Source organism: Equus quagga, chromosome 6, assembly GCF_021613505.1.
Source record: "Equus quagga isolate Etosha38 chromosome 6, UCLA_HA_Equagga_1.0, whole genome shotgun sequence".
NCBI classification, from domain to species: Eukaryota; Metazoa; Chordata; class Mammalia; order Perissodactyla; family Equidae; genus Equus; species Equus quagga.
The window spans coordinates 72,279,469-72,293,090 of NC_060272.1; the positions used below are offsets into that span (position 1 = coordinate 72,279,469).

A 13,622-nucleotide genomic window follows, 5' to 3' on the forward strand; every position below is an offset into this window, starting at 1 on the left:
TTGCTTTACGTGCCGTAGAAAAGAACGCTGCGCGCCACGCGGAGAGCAGGCTGGGCGCCGGGAGCCGGCGAACCGAGCGCCGCGGCGTGTTGTGTAACCGGCCCGGGAATCACGTTGCACTGCCGAGTTCCACGGGCTCTTAGTGCAATAATAAGCTTGATCTTTTTATTCAAATACAAGGAGCAACCACAGCCGGCTCCAGGTCACGTGTCCTGATCACATGGTGCTCAGACGCCGAAACCGGCTGGCGATCATTAACTAGTGCTTCCTCCCAGGGAGAGAATGCAGGTTTTAAAGACACGAGCTCTTATTTTTATAAAACAGCCAGGACTGCAATAGAAGGTATACAGGGTGGGCGGGATGTCTCCGTCTTGCTCAGTGCTTTGTAAGGAAAGCACAGGAGCCAACAAGTGCTCCCTAGTTTTGCTCTCCCCTAGGACTTGACAAAGTTGCCCCGCGGAGCCCCCGTTTCCAGGCCTGCAGGAGCGGCGGGCTGCAGCATCCTGGACTCGGAGCGGAGGGAGGGGCGGGCGGGCGCGTTTGGCGCTGCGCCCTCGCGCCTGGGAAATGGAGGACGGATTTCTGAAGTTAGCGGAAAGCCACGTTTTCTCTCCCTTATGAAATTCCTGCTTCTGGGTCGATGGAGTCCGGTAGGGGTGAGGGGAGGGAAAGGCATGGTGGGCTTGGGGGCGCTTCCGGAGTTTTCATTAAAGTGAACACCACCATCCAGAATGTGGCTCCTTTAAGGCTTCCTGCGGTGGGAACAGAAACTGCGAGGACTCTGCCTACCTGAAGGTTTCCTTGTTCAGTCGTTTGGGTTTAGAAAGAAGTTCTTTCCCTTTCTCGAACTTGCGTAGTGTTACTTTGTGCTTTCAAAAACTGCAATTATCAAGCTGACTTTGACTTTCGTGTAGAAGGGACAATAGTGCGAGTGAATAAAGAGTTTAGAATCTTTGCTGGAGGGAAGGGGTGGAAAAACTACAGATAAAAAGCTTTACCAGAAACTGACAGCATTTTTTTTTTAAAACCTAGGTGTGTTTTGTTTCGCATTATACGAAGAATACTTTCCAAAAACACTGTGCAAAATGGCCTCAGCCTTACAGGAAAAACCACCCGTGATGGTCTGCAGCCTTATATCCTATTTCATTGAACTGTTTTCGGAAACAATAAATATGTAAAGAATTTCCAGTGTTCTACGTTCACTGTATCACTGAAATATATGTATTTCAGGAAATTTCCCTAGTTAGGGAGTTTGCTTGTCTCTGTTCTTTCCCCTGCTCTGCCTCTTCAAAACGATGACAGTCTGTGACCTAAAGGATGGATCCAGATCTTTTGAAGAGAATGTAAAATTTATATATACAAAATTTGGTATTAAAGTATCACAAAATTCAGAAAAAATACTTATTATTTAACACACCTCTAAAATCCTTTTTATCCTGCATTTTGGAGGGCGTGTTCTTGGAGGGGCTCATATTCTTGAAAGGAGAGAACTTTAATCTTGACCAGCTGTCAATTTTAAGTGTGCCTACCATTGTACAAATTTAATGATTAGAAAAATTTTCCCCGGACCAGCTTCTGACTAGTCTGTTCTGGCTTTGTCTGTTCCACATCTTGTCTCTCCTCCCCCAGCCCACAGTATCTCTGGGGCTGACGCTGCAGGACACACTCGTGTTGTAATGTGACCTCTGGATCTGAGCCTACACATCTCCGTGCTGGGTGAGTTAACACAGTGGCCCTAGGAATATTCCTGGAAACCTTCCTTGCTCCAGAACAGCCAACAGTAACTTAACTATATAGTTTATAAATTTATAAATATCTTTACCTAAAGTAGGTATCTCTAACACAGATTCCTCTTAGCCAGGTCCCAAAAATGCCCATGCCCACTCCAAAGTCACCTGAAAGGAGGGGAAATGTGGCCAAAGAGAAGTCAGAGTAGAAAGAGGCAGTGATAAACAATTACGGTCATGGTATCTTACCGCTGCCAAGTTTACGAAAGCAAATAGCCATGAATGTGTTGCTGGGGCTCCTGCGTGAGCCTCCAACGAGGGCTGTGAAGTGAGAGGGCTGGAGTCTCATTTTCATTAGCTTCATGATAACTCTGTGCCTAGTGACCCCGGGTGCATAATAAGTACATCAAAAGCAGTCATTTTCTGGGTCCTGGAATCAAAGATGGGCGTTTGAGGCAAGCTTGCTCATCTGGACAGCTTGTATGGAATGACTTGTCAGGGTAAACCCCACTTGATAAAGGGCCTCTGCTGGCCTCTGACTCAGCCCCTTGCACATTCCCCTCTCCCGCCAGGCTCCCAGCGAAAAGCAGCCTCCTGTGCATGGGTGGGGGTGGGGGTGGGGGGGCGTGGCAGGGAAGCGGCATTTGTCCCGCCTGTGTTTTGTGCCCAGCACTACCAAGTGCTTTATTACGCACGTCACACTCTTTATTCCTCAGGACGACCCTGTGAAGTGGCTGTTACACTTAGTCCTGCTCTGCAGCTGAGAAACCGAGGCAGAGAGATTGTTTCCTGCCTACAGTCACGTGGGGAGAGGTTGCAAAGCTGGCACTCAAAACCCGGTCTGTCTGACTCCCCAGGCTGGTTCCTTCGTGGCAGAACTCTGACCTTAAGCTTTTCGTGAAGTGAATGCAACATGCCTTGTTATAGTTTCCAGAGCAGAGCCGACTTTATTTGCAGCCATATCCGGTTATGGCTCCGCTTTCTTTACATCCCTTCTTGTGGAGCATGATCTCATTGCCTGCTAAAATAATTACGGAGTGGAGCCAACAGGATTCCTTGACCAGCTTTAAAGCTTCCCTCTTCCCCTCTGATGGTAATGTTCTTTCCTGCCTTCACCTGCCAGTACCCTTGAACCTTATCGACGCCATGCTTCGCTCTCCCCGTGCCACCCCATTGATTGCCCCTAGAACATGCCACCCGTCTTTATGCTGCCCAGCAGAAAGAGCCACCTTGCTGAGTCACTTGCTTAGCTTGTCAGGACAGTATTTTGAATTTGGCAAGGCTTGCCAACATTCTGTTTGTGGAGGAAAGGAGGCTGTCAGTTCAGACGATCCGTAAATGTACTAATTAGCTGGATGGAAAGAGCCCAGGTGCAGGCGGCAGCCTCTCCCGGCCAGAGGAGATAGATACCCATCGGATACAGTCTCCTGACAGCAGGAGCAGCGATTCAGCATCCCAGGCCAGGCTGCGGACAGGGACTCAAGAGCATCACTGACTCCTTTAGCTCAGGGTTTCTCAACTTCTCCAGCGCTGGAGACTGGACTGGGGGTGGGGAGTGGGGGAGCTGTCCTATGCATTGTAGGATATTTGGTAGCATCCCTCTGCTACCCAGGACTCGATCCCTCCCCCAGATTGTGACAATCAAAAATATCTTCAGACATTGTCCAAAATCACCCCTGGTCAAGAGCTGCTGCGTGAGACCTGTCAGCAGACGGCCACTTCAGCTTCCAGTTGTGTTGATTCTTAAGGCGGCAGGTCAGGAGACAGAGGGGCTTTGGGCTCTCATAGGGAGGTGACCCACAGTGGGAGTGTTCTGAGTTAGACACGGGGCTCACGGTGGCAGCCCTCTTGGGTGAGAGTGTTGTAAGGAAAAAGGTAAAACCTTTGAGCGTGGAAGAACACTCGTTTCTCCCCAGTCAGAGTTAACCTTAGATTGAGGGCGTTACCCAAAAAGTTTAGCTGGGTGGTTAAGAGTTCTGCAGTCAGAGACCTGGGTTTGAATCCCAGCTTTGCTCTTAATTAGCTTAACTTTGGACAAGTTACTTTACCTATCTGTGTCTTGGTTTCCTTATTTGTAATAAGGGAATGATAATATCTATACCAAAGAGTTGTTCTAAAAATTCAGTGTGATAATGCATGTGCTGGACACATAGTAAGTGCTTAACCAATGTAACTCACTTTTAAAAATTTCTGGACCAATCTTTGATTTTTTTATTTTTTATTATGTAGATAAGTAGAGTTCTTTCTACCCATACCCTCCAGGTAATTGTGTCAACCTCCTGCCTGGTCGAATGATTCTGGAAACAGTATAGCAAGCATCCACTTTAGAATCTCCTTCTAGCTCTTTCTGGGAAGTACAGATGCCCTCTCCCTGAGAACTTCTATGGTCGTCATCAAAGTTGTGCTCTCCAGAGAAAGCTCAGCTCACCACCAGTGACCCATCAGGGTTCTTGGCCTCAGGTACCATGGTCTGCAGGGTGCTTGCTCTGCTCATACTAAGCCTCAGGTGTTTTGCAAACGTTTTTAACCCCATCATGTCCATGAAAGGATTCACTGATATATTCAATTACCAACAAGAGATAATTAAAAAAAAATGGAAAACAGTGAAAATGAATGAATGTTGCCCTTGTTTACGGACCGAGTTATTCAACGTTAGGAAAGATTCTAGTTGACAAAGGGTGATTGTGTCGTGTATAGAAGCTGGCTTGCCTCTACAGTCAACAATAATCAGCAAGAGACAGGACAAGTAATAGACAAAAGCAAAAGGATCTGAAGTGTCGTGGCTCGGAGGCATCAACAGAGAGTCTGCCAGCCTCCTTCAGGAGCATGCCAGGAGTTTGTTTGAAGACTTAGAGGCTAGAGTGATGAAATGTTTGCCCCAAGCCATGGATGTTTCCTCTGTACAAGGTCCCCTTTGAATTTGCCTGAGTTCAAAGTGCAGTGGGGTGATGGATATGAAGCTGAGATTCTTACAATATTTGCAGATGTTCTCTCTCCCGATGTGATTTCAACATAGAAAAAAACGAATTTGTTGGGAGAAACTATGCCTGAGAGAATATACACCAGCTAAGAGGAGGAGCATATGCTTGATTTTAAAAGACTCCTAAGTGACAGAAATCAATCTGAGGGCTGCGAGCGTCACCCCCTCCTGGGCAACGGGGATGACAAACAGTGCGCTTAACAAAGGCTTTCAGGAATTAACCTGATTCTGTGCGGAGCTTCTGAACAAGAAGAGTCTTGCTTCTGCCTGGCAGCTACTTAGTTATTTCCCCACATATGTGACATGTGAGCTCAGATTGGTAAACATGGGGATGGTTTTTAAAATTCTCAGGGCATAAACAGATGGTATAGTTCCAACCTAGACTACTATATCATTCTGTAATCTTTTGGACGCAATAAGAGTGGCTTCCTCAGAGCTTTGAACTCTGCAGAGCTGGAGCTGAAAGCAGCTTAGAAGAGCACAGGAAAGCAGGTTCCATCCTGGTGGCTATTCGCTTCCCTTTCCTCTTCCTTTTCATAGTCCAGCAAAGTCCAAGGCCTTGGAATTCTAGCCGGATCTACTGGCTGATGTAGAAAAATGAGCAAGGAGAATCAGCTAGGCAGCTGGCCCAGGCGTCAACTCAGGATGGACCATTCTTATTGAGCTCTGGTGCAATTTACTTTTGTAAATTCGCGTTGTTACTGAATAAACAGTCGAAGTTAGCTGTGACAGTTCAACTGAGGATGTAAGATGACATGACATTTTAACATAGTGTGTGCTTCAAAAAACCTTTTACTTTGCAATAATTTCAGACTTCCAGAGAAGTAAATACAACAGAGGATTTTGATATGTCTCTCACCCAGCCTCCCCTAACTCCACTGTCTGACTCGGCTAGGCCTCGCTTGGACGAATGACTTGTATGAAGCCATACAGCTAGTGACTGAAGAGCAGCTTTAGCACCTGGGACCGACTTGCCTAGTTCTATTTGTTCTCTGCCACCACAGTGCCCCTCGTTATCATTATCAAGTAACATTAAAAAAAAATGCTTTGATTTGAATTACTTTAAGACTCATAAAAAGTTGTAAAAATAGTACGGAGAGAACCATGTGCCCTTCACTCAACTTCTCCCAACAATAAAATCTTCTATAACAATAGTACATTGTCAGAACTGGGAGCCTGACGTTGGTCCAATGCTCTTGAGTCAGATACAGACCTTCAAGTAACATTTTTAACATATAAATTTGTGCATTCTGCTAAGCAAAAGCCAGAAAAAGACTCCATTTTTTCATATTAAGGAGCTTACAATCTAAACGGGCATGTAAAGATAATTCACCGAATAACAGCATGCAAATACAGCCCCAAATATATTTTCAGGCCTTCTTTCAGAAAAGTGAGAGATGGTGGGGAGAGTATGGGTTTTGAACTCAGATAAATCTGGATCTGAATTCAGCTTTGCTGCTTAAGATTTGGGTGTCCCTGGGGAAAGAGTTTCCCTGAACCTCATTTGCTTGATGTAAAACACTGAATATTATTATCTACATCTTAACATGGTGAGAATTAAATTATGTATGCTATACATAATATATATATATAATACATGTATATATACACATATATATACATGTATAATATATATAGAGAACAGGACTTGGCACATAGTAGATATTTAATAAATGGTCACCGTAATAATTATTAATAAAAGAATAATCCTTAATAATCACAATTTTCTCGTTGCCCTCTTGATCTCAGGTCTGGCTGAAATACCACATTGGTCTTTCTGCCTCTTAACTTACTCAGTGAGAGTTTAGCTAGAAATCGAAGAACCAGCAGCAGTTCCTTGTGAAGAAAGAGAGGCCCGGAGAGGGCAACATGACTTTCCCAATGTGGCCACGCTGGTGGGTCCTCGGATCCTCTTGCTTCCACATCAGTGTTTTAGTAAAATATGGGAAGATTGTCAAACACTGAAATAACGCATGTAATTTACCCTTTCTTTTAAAGAAACCTTTGGGGGCCAGCCCCGGTGGCCCAGCGGTTAAGTTCGGCATGCTCCACTTCGGCGGCCCAGGTTAGGTTCCCTGGCGTGCACCTACAGCGCTCGTCTGTCAGTGGCCGTGCTATGGTGGGGGCTCAGGTACAAAAAGAAGAAGACTGGCAACAGATGTTAGCTCAGGTGAATCTTCCTCAGGAAAAAGAAAGCTTTGGAAAATGACTGTGATTCTCTTGAGTGTAGGACAGGGTCAGGGTGCATATCTAACAGCCGAAACAGTGATGCTTATCTCTCGCCCCATCATCAGTTTACAAGCAGCTCCGCTCAAGCCCAGGTTGACACATTTGCTCCTTTCCCAGTCTCCCCAGCTCCACGTTCAAGTCCAAGGGTCTTGCCCCCAAAGGGAAGTTTTCATCACAGGCACAGTAAGAATGCTTTGGAATTTAGAATCTGTGTAAATTCCTAATTGAGCTTTATTTGATTATCTGAACAAAAACGTTCACAATTCACTGTGTGAACCAGGGCCTCGGCGTTTTCAAAGGCCCACGCTGGGGCCTCGCTCAGCAGGTGGTTGTCCACTCGCATCCTGCTTCACACCATACCTGACTTCCTCACCTGCCTCACTCTCGCTTGAATTTCCTGCCCTTGGCATGGACAGAAAAGGGGGCTCACAAACACAGCAGGTGCTAGTTTGGTCCCACAGCGTGGAAGGAGCTGTGCCTGGAAACTTGGCCATGTATTTAAGTCATAAAGTCAGGATTCTGGGGGGACTGGTGTTGGAATGTCTCCCCAGTCAGCGGGAACTAACAGGCCTCAGACCAGACTACACAAAAACCTCATTTGGGTCCACCCAAGCAGGCTGATGGGCAGACAGGACCTGAGGATAAAGAAAAAACTCCTTTGCATGTTGTCGCCAGGAATAACTTTCAGGCCTTTTTTTATGTCTTTAACCTGTCCGTCCCTTGCCCCACCTCCCAAAAGATCACATTTCCTTCTGCCAGTTTATCTCTTGTCTGTGTGTGGGTTTCTTAGGGGCTCAGGTATAGCTTTTAGTAGTTTAGTAGAATTGCTAATTCAAAAAAAGTCTCTTCTATGAAGCATACAATTCACGTAACTAGAATATCCTAAAAGAAATTAGGCTATGTCTAAATTAACTGTGCTGTGTGTGGTAATATAAATGGAAAATGTGGTTTGTTATGGGCTGAATTGTGCCCTCCCCCCGTTCGTATGTGGAAGTCCTAACCCTCAGTCCCTCAGAATGTGACTGTATCTGGAGACAGGGTCTTTAAACAGGGATTAAGTTAAAATGAAATCTTTAGGGTCAGCCCTAATCCCATGTGGTTTGTGTTCTCCTCAGAAGACGAGATTAAGATGCAGACATGCATGTGGACAGAGGAAAGACCATGTGAGGGCACAGGGAGAAGGCGGCCGTGTCCAAAGCAAGGAGGGGGGCCTCAGGAGAAGCGAACCCTCTTGGCACTTTGATCTTGGACCCCCAGCCTCCAGAACTGTGAGACCATAAATGTCTGTTGGTCAAGCCACCCAGTCTGTTATGGGGCCCCAGCAGACCAATATGTGGTTTAATCATAGCTGCACTGTGATTTTAATCAATCAGTCATAAAGGTTATTGGACACCTGTTTTTTAAAATCACCATGTAAATTGAGTATACTTTTGTTTTCTCTTTTCTTTTTAACAGCATAATTGAGGGATAATTAACATACAGTAAACTATACATACTTTAAATGTACAATCTGATAAATTTTGACGTCTAGGCTCATGAAACCACAATCAAGATAATGAACACATGTCATCTTCAAAAGTTTCCTTGAGCTCCTTTGTAATCTCTCTCTGTCCCTCCTTCTCCTTCCCCCATTTTCCAGGCCACCACTGAATCTGCTTTCTGTCATTATAGATTAATTTGCCGTTTCTAGAGTTTTATATAAATGGAAGCATATAGTATGTACTCTTTTTTTGGTCTAACTTCTTTCACTTTGCGTAATTATTTGGACATTCATCCAGGGTGCTGTGTGTATCAAGAGGGCATTCTTTTTTATGGCTGCGTAGTATTTCACAGCAGGGCGGTACTCAGTTTATCCATTTATTTGTGAAAGGGCTCATAAAGTCTTGTTTACAGTTTCTTTCTAACAAAAAATAAGTTTTCATTTACTAATGGGAATATAAGATGTAAGTACCACATTGTCTTTATTTGCTGTCTTATCCATGTTATTTTATTTTTAAAATACGAAAATAATTATAAAAGGTTTTCTGCTGATAATAAAGGTCCCTATTGTTTTCCAAAAGGGATTTAATTTCTTAATAGTTTCCTAGAATGGGGGTTTCAAGAACATGAGCTTGATTTTAATTGATTCTTGGCTATACCATCTTATTATCTTTGACCATGATGGTTTTATCTCCTTTTTTTCACCTAGTTTAATCAATACTTTTGCTTAGAATTTTTTGAGATTCTGTATAGAGCTGCCGTAAACATTCCTGCTCGAGTCTTTGTATGGACATATGCTTTCTTTTCCTTTGGGAAAATACATAGAAGTGGAATGGTTGGATCATGTGGGAGGTGTGTTTAACTTTTTAAAAATTGCCAAACATTTCTCAAATGGCTGTACCATTTTGCATTATCGCCAGCGTGCATGAGAGTTCCAGTTCCTCTCTGCCTTTGCCAATACCTGATAGAGTTGGTCTTTTTGATTTCAGTCATTCTAATAGGTATGTAGTAGTATATCATTGTGATATTAATTTGCATGTCCTTAAAGATGTTGAGCATCATTGCCATCCATATATGTTTTTTTTAAATGACATCTGCTCAAATCTTTTGCCTATTTTTAATTGAGTTGTTTGTTTTCTTATTATTGAGTTTTTTTTTTTTTTTTTTTAAAGATTTTATTTTTTCCTTTTTCTCCCCAAAGCCCCCCAGTACATAGTTGTGTATTCTTCGTTGTGGGTTCCTCTAGTTGTGGCATGTGGGACGCTGCCTCAGCGTGGTCTGACGAGCAGTGCCATGTCCGCGCCCAGGATTCGAACCGTCGAAACACTGGGCCGCCTGCAGCGGAGCGCGCGAACTTAACCACTCGGCCACGGGGCCAGCCCCTCTTATTATTGAGTTTTGAGAGTTCACTATGTATTCTGGATACGGGCCTTTTGTCAGATACATACTTTGCAAATATTTTCTCCAGTCTGTGGCTTATGTTTTCATTCTCTTAATAGTGTCTTTCAAAGAGCAGAATTTTTGTTTTTTATGAAATCCAATTAATCAAAATTTTTTTTATGGATTGTGCTTTTAGTGTCATAGCTAAGAAATCTTTGCCTAGTCTTCTCTCCAAGATTTTCTCGTATGTTTTCTTCAAAAAGTGTTATAGTTTCAAGTTTTACGTTTAAGTTTATGGCCCTTTTTTTTTTTTGAGGAAGATTAGCCCTGAGCTAACTGCTGCCAATCCTCTTCTTTTTTGCTGAGGAAGACTGGCCCTGAGCTAACATCTGTGCCCATCTTCCTCTACTTTATATGTGGGACGCCTACCACAGCATGGCATGCCAAGCAGTGCCATGTCCGCACCCGGGATCCGAACCGGTGAACCCCGGGCGGCTGAAGTGGAACGTGCGAACTTAGCTGCTGTGCCACCGGGCCGGCCCCTTTATGGCCCATTTTGAGTTAATTTTTATATCTGGTATGAGGTGTGAATCACAGATCATCTTTTTCTCTTTTGCATATGGATGTTCAATTGTTCAGCACTATTTGTTGAAAAGACTAGTCTTTCTCCAGTGAATTGCCTTTGTATCTTTGTCAGATATCGGTTGTCCCTATATGTATGGGTTTATTTTTGGACTTTTTAATTCTGTTCTATTGATATTTCTGTCTGTCTTTATGTTAATACCACAACGTCTTGATTGCTGTAGCTTTATAGTAAATCTTGAAATTAGGAAGTGTTAGTCCTCCAACTTTGTTCTGCTGAAGGTCCTTTGTAAATGGCATTATCATCAGTGCCTTCGTTGCCACTCAGAGATCCTTTTGGGTGGACTTAGTGAATTTCCTCTCTTTATCTCCACTGTGGCTCTTACAGACGTGTGCCCCTCTGCTCAAGCCCCTACCTTGCTCTACGCCTCTCACTGTCAGTTCTTGACTTTGCCCCCTGCTTGGTCCACACGTCCAGGTCCTCAGCTGAGAACTCCGTTAAGTGGTTTCTCTCCCCCAGCTGTAAGGTTATCTACATTTGCACTAGTCCTTACCTGCTTCCTTCCTGGCTCGGAGAACAAAACAGGTTATAAGGATGATCGGATAATCATAGCTAACAAATACTGAGTTCTTTCTATGGGCCAATCACAGATACCATTTCTCATTTAATCTGCAGAATCTGTCAGATGGAGATACTGTCATTGTTCTCACTTTACAGATGAGGGACCGGAGGCAGCGAGGGTCATTCTGTTTCCCGTGGTTGTGTGGCTGGTAGGAGTTGGAGCTAGAAGTCAAGCCCAGGTCTGTCTGATTTCTGTCCTTCCTCCTGTCCCAAGCTCACAGCCTGTCAGTGCTCTCCGTCCTGTCCCCTCCTGGCTCATCAAGAAGCTTGCTCCATTTGTTACCCTTCCTCTCTTTGTCTCTTCCACTTTCCCTCTCTCCTTGCTTCTTTCCATCAAGGTGATCAAACCAAAACAAGGGTCTCAACTACTGTATGAAGTTGAAGTTTTTCAAATGTTTGTCTGCGGCCAGACTTTGATTCTGCAGATTCATATGTTCACTTGTGTATTGGATATCTCATGGCCTCTCAAACATCAAAACAAAACTTACCACTTCCCTCCACACTGGCTCTTCCTCTGGCGTTCTCTGGCCAGCCAGTGGCTCTGCCAGCCACACAGTAGCCCAAGCCAGAAACTGGCAGCGGAAAGACTCAGATTTTGGTTTCAAATCCAAACTTACTAGACAGAAGACATTTGAACCTCAATTTCCCAACCTGAAAAGTGGGGGTAATAATTCTATTTCACAGGGTTGCTTTCAGAGCTAAATGACCATATTAGCTGCTTAATAATAATTATTATTGTTGTCATCACTGTCATTGTTATCGTCATCACCTATTACCCCCTCCTTCTCTCTAGTAACCTTTACCTACTTGCAGTTCCACCAAAACATCCTGCACCATCATTTTAATTTCTTTGATTCTGCTATTAACTTCTGCTGGAAGGTTTTCCTGACATTCTAGACCAGTGATCACTAAAGTGCCACCCATGGGGGTGCAGGAAGAAAACACTAGAACTTCTATTTATGTTCATTTAAAAAGTGTCTTAGGTTAAGGTTCTATTTATATGTGTTTTACAATATATTAATAGAGTAGATATAATATTTAGAAATAAGTGTAACCATTGAGGGTACGCATTCAAAATTTTTGAGAAGGACATACGATAGAAATAGTTGGGAGGTCAGCATTCTTGATGGGTTAAGGGCCCCTATTTTGTTCTTCTCCAGAACATCGTGCTGTTTTGTCATAGTTGCTTGTCCCCCGCATGGACACCCTGAGGGCAGGGACTGTGATTCCGTCAGGGTTAAGTTGCAGACAACAGCCTCGACTCTAGTTAGTTTTAGCAGAAATGGATTCATTATAGGCTGTTGGCTTCTAGCAGAGGTTCTTAAACTTGGGCACGCATCAACATCAGCAGAAAGGCTCCTCAGAGCCCAGAGTGCTGGGCCCCACCCCCCAGAGCTTCTGATTCAGTGGGTCTATGTAGGGCCCAAGAATTTGCATTTCTATCAAGTTCTCTGGTGCTGCTGATACTGCTGGTCCAGAGACCACCCTTTGGGAACCACTGAATTACAGAATGGTGGCAAAGGCTGAAGAAGGAGGCTCCAGGTGGGGGATCCGTGCCCAAGTCCCAGAGCCACCCTGCAAAACTGGCCTGGCCGGGTAGCGCTGCACCTGCTGCTGCCACGGCTGACCCAGAAACCACACTGCCTCTGCGGCGGGCCGGAACGCTGCCCACGCGGGAAGCTGTGCTGATGCTGATGCTGCTCAGCATCCACGAGGTTAGAGACTGACTAGATGTTAGTGCCTTTGTCACCCCTGCTGGAGAAGGTCCAAAGCACCTCCACCCTGTGCTTCTAAAGGAGCAGTGTGGTGGCCCTAACAATGCTCACGCTGCATCATGCACCAGAGCATCTGCCTGGGGTAAGTTACCATTATTATTAATCAACCTGGAAGGTTACTAGTGGAAACCCCAGGGCAAGGGAATTGGAAAATGAGGTCTTTAGCATTCCAGCCTTTAGTGCAAAGGAAATCTTGCTAGAAGGAGGGTGGAGTAGTTTTGAGTGAGGCAAGAGCAGCATCTGCTGTGAACTGTATTTTTCCTCTTGGTTCCTGGTCCAGGCCTGACCCTGAGGATGTGGCACAGAGTAGGCCCTCAGCAAATAACAGTTCCATTCTCCCTCTCCCTTCCCCTGTCTGCTGGCCTCAGTCACTCCCTACAACATGCTGCTGTGTCTTGGCTGAGGGTCTGCCCTGCTGGTAAAATCTGCCTGATTCCTGGCTGGGGTCTTCTCTCTGTCTTTCCCGGCAGTGAGGGAACATGCTAGCTGTACAGGGGGAGCCGAATTTTGCAGTAAGAAGTCTGCCTGAGGCTGTTCCTGTCCAGGAGTCAGTCCCACTCCCACTTGGTTCACCTGCGATCTAGGTCACTGTGTCTTGCCCTAAGTGGTCTCTCCCCATCTCCTTCCCTCCACCTCCTCATCCCCAGAGACGGGAAGCCAGTGTGCCACCTCAGTCTTGACAGTCTCTGAGCCTGAGTCCATTCCTAGAAGGAGACCTGGTATCCTCCCACAGAGGGCTTGTGAAGGGGGTTGGAGTAACCCTCCCTCCCTGGGGCTTGCAGATCTTACAGTCGTTTCCAAAGGACCCTTTAGGCAATGGATGCAAATAGTTGAGTTCCCTGGTGGCT

The 13,622-nt window shown here is 45.0% G+C and overlaps 1 long non-coding RNA gene across 2 annotated transcripts; it reads left to right on the forward strand.

The window, feature by feature from the left end:
* The first annotated feature begins 215 nt into the window (after positions 1-215).
* Positions 216-1,184, forward strand: LOC124241308 (uncharacterized). Of its 2 annotated transcripts, none has more exons than XR_006889170.1 (3): positions 216-342; positions 438-587; positions 1,033-1,184. It is a non-coding gene; the product is annotated as an uncharacterized LOC124241308 (long non-coding RNA). The 2 variants fall into 2 exon arrangements; XR_006889169.1 differs by having other exon boundaries at positions 218-342; positions 422-587.
* Positions 1,185-13,622: the final 12,438 nt, after the last annotated feature.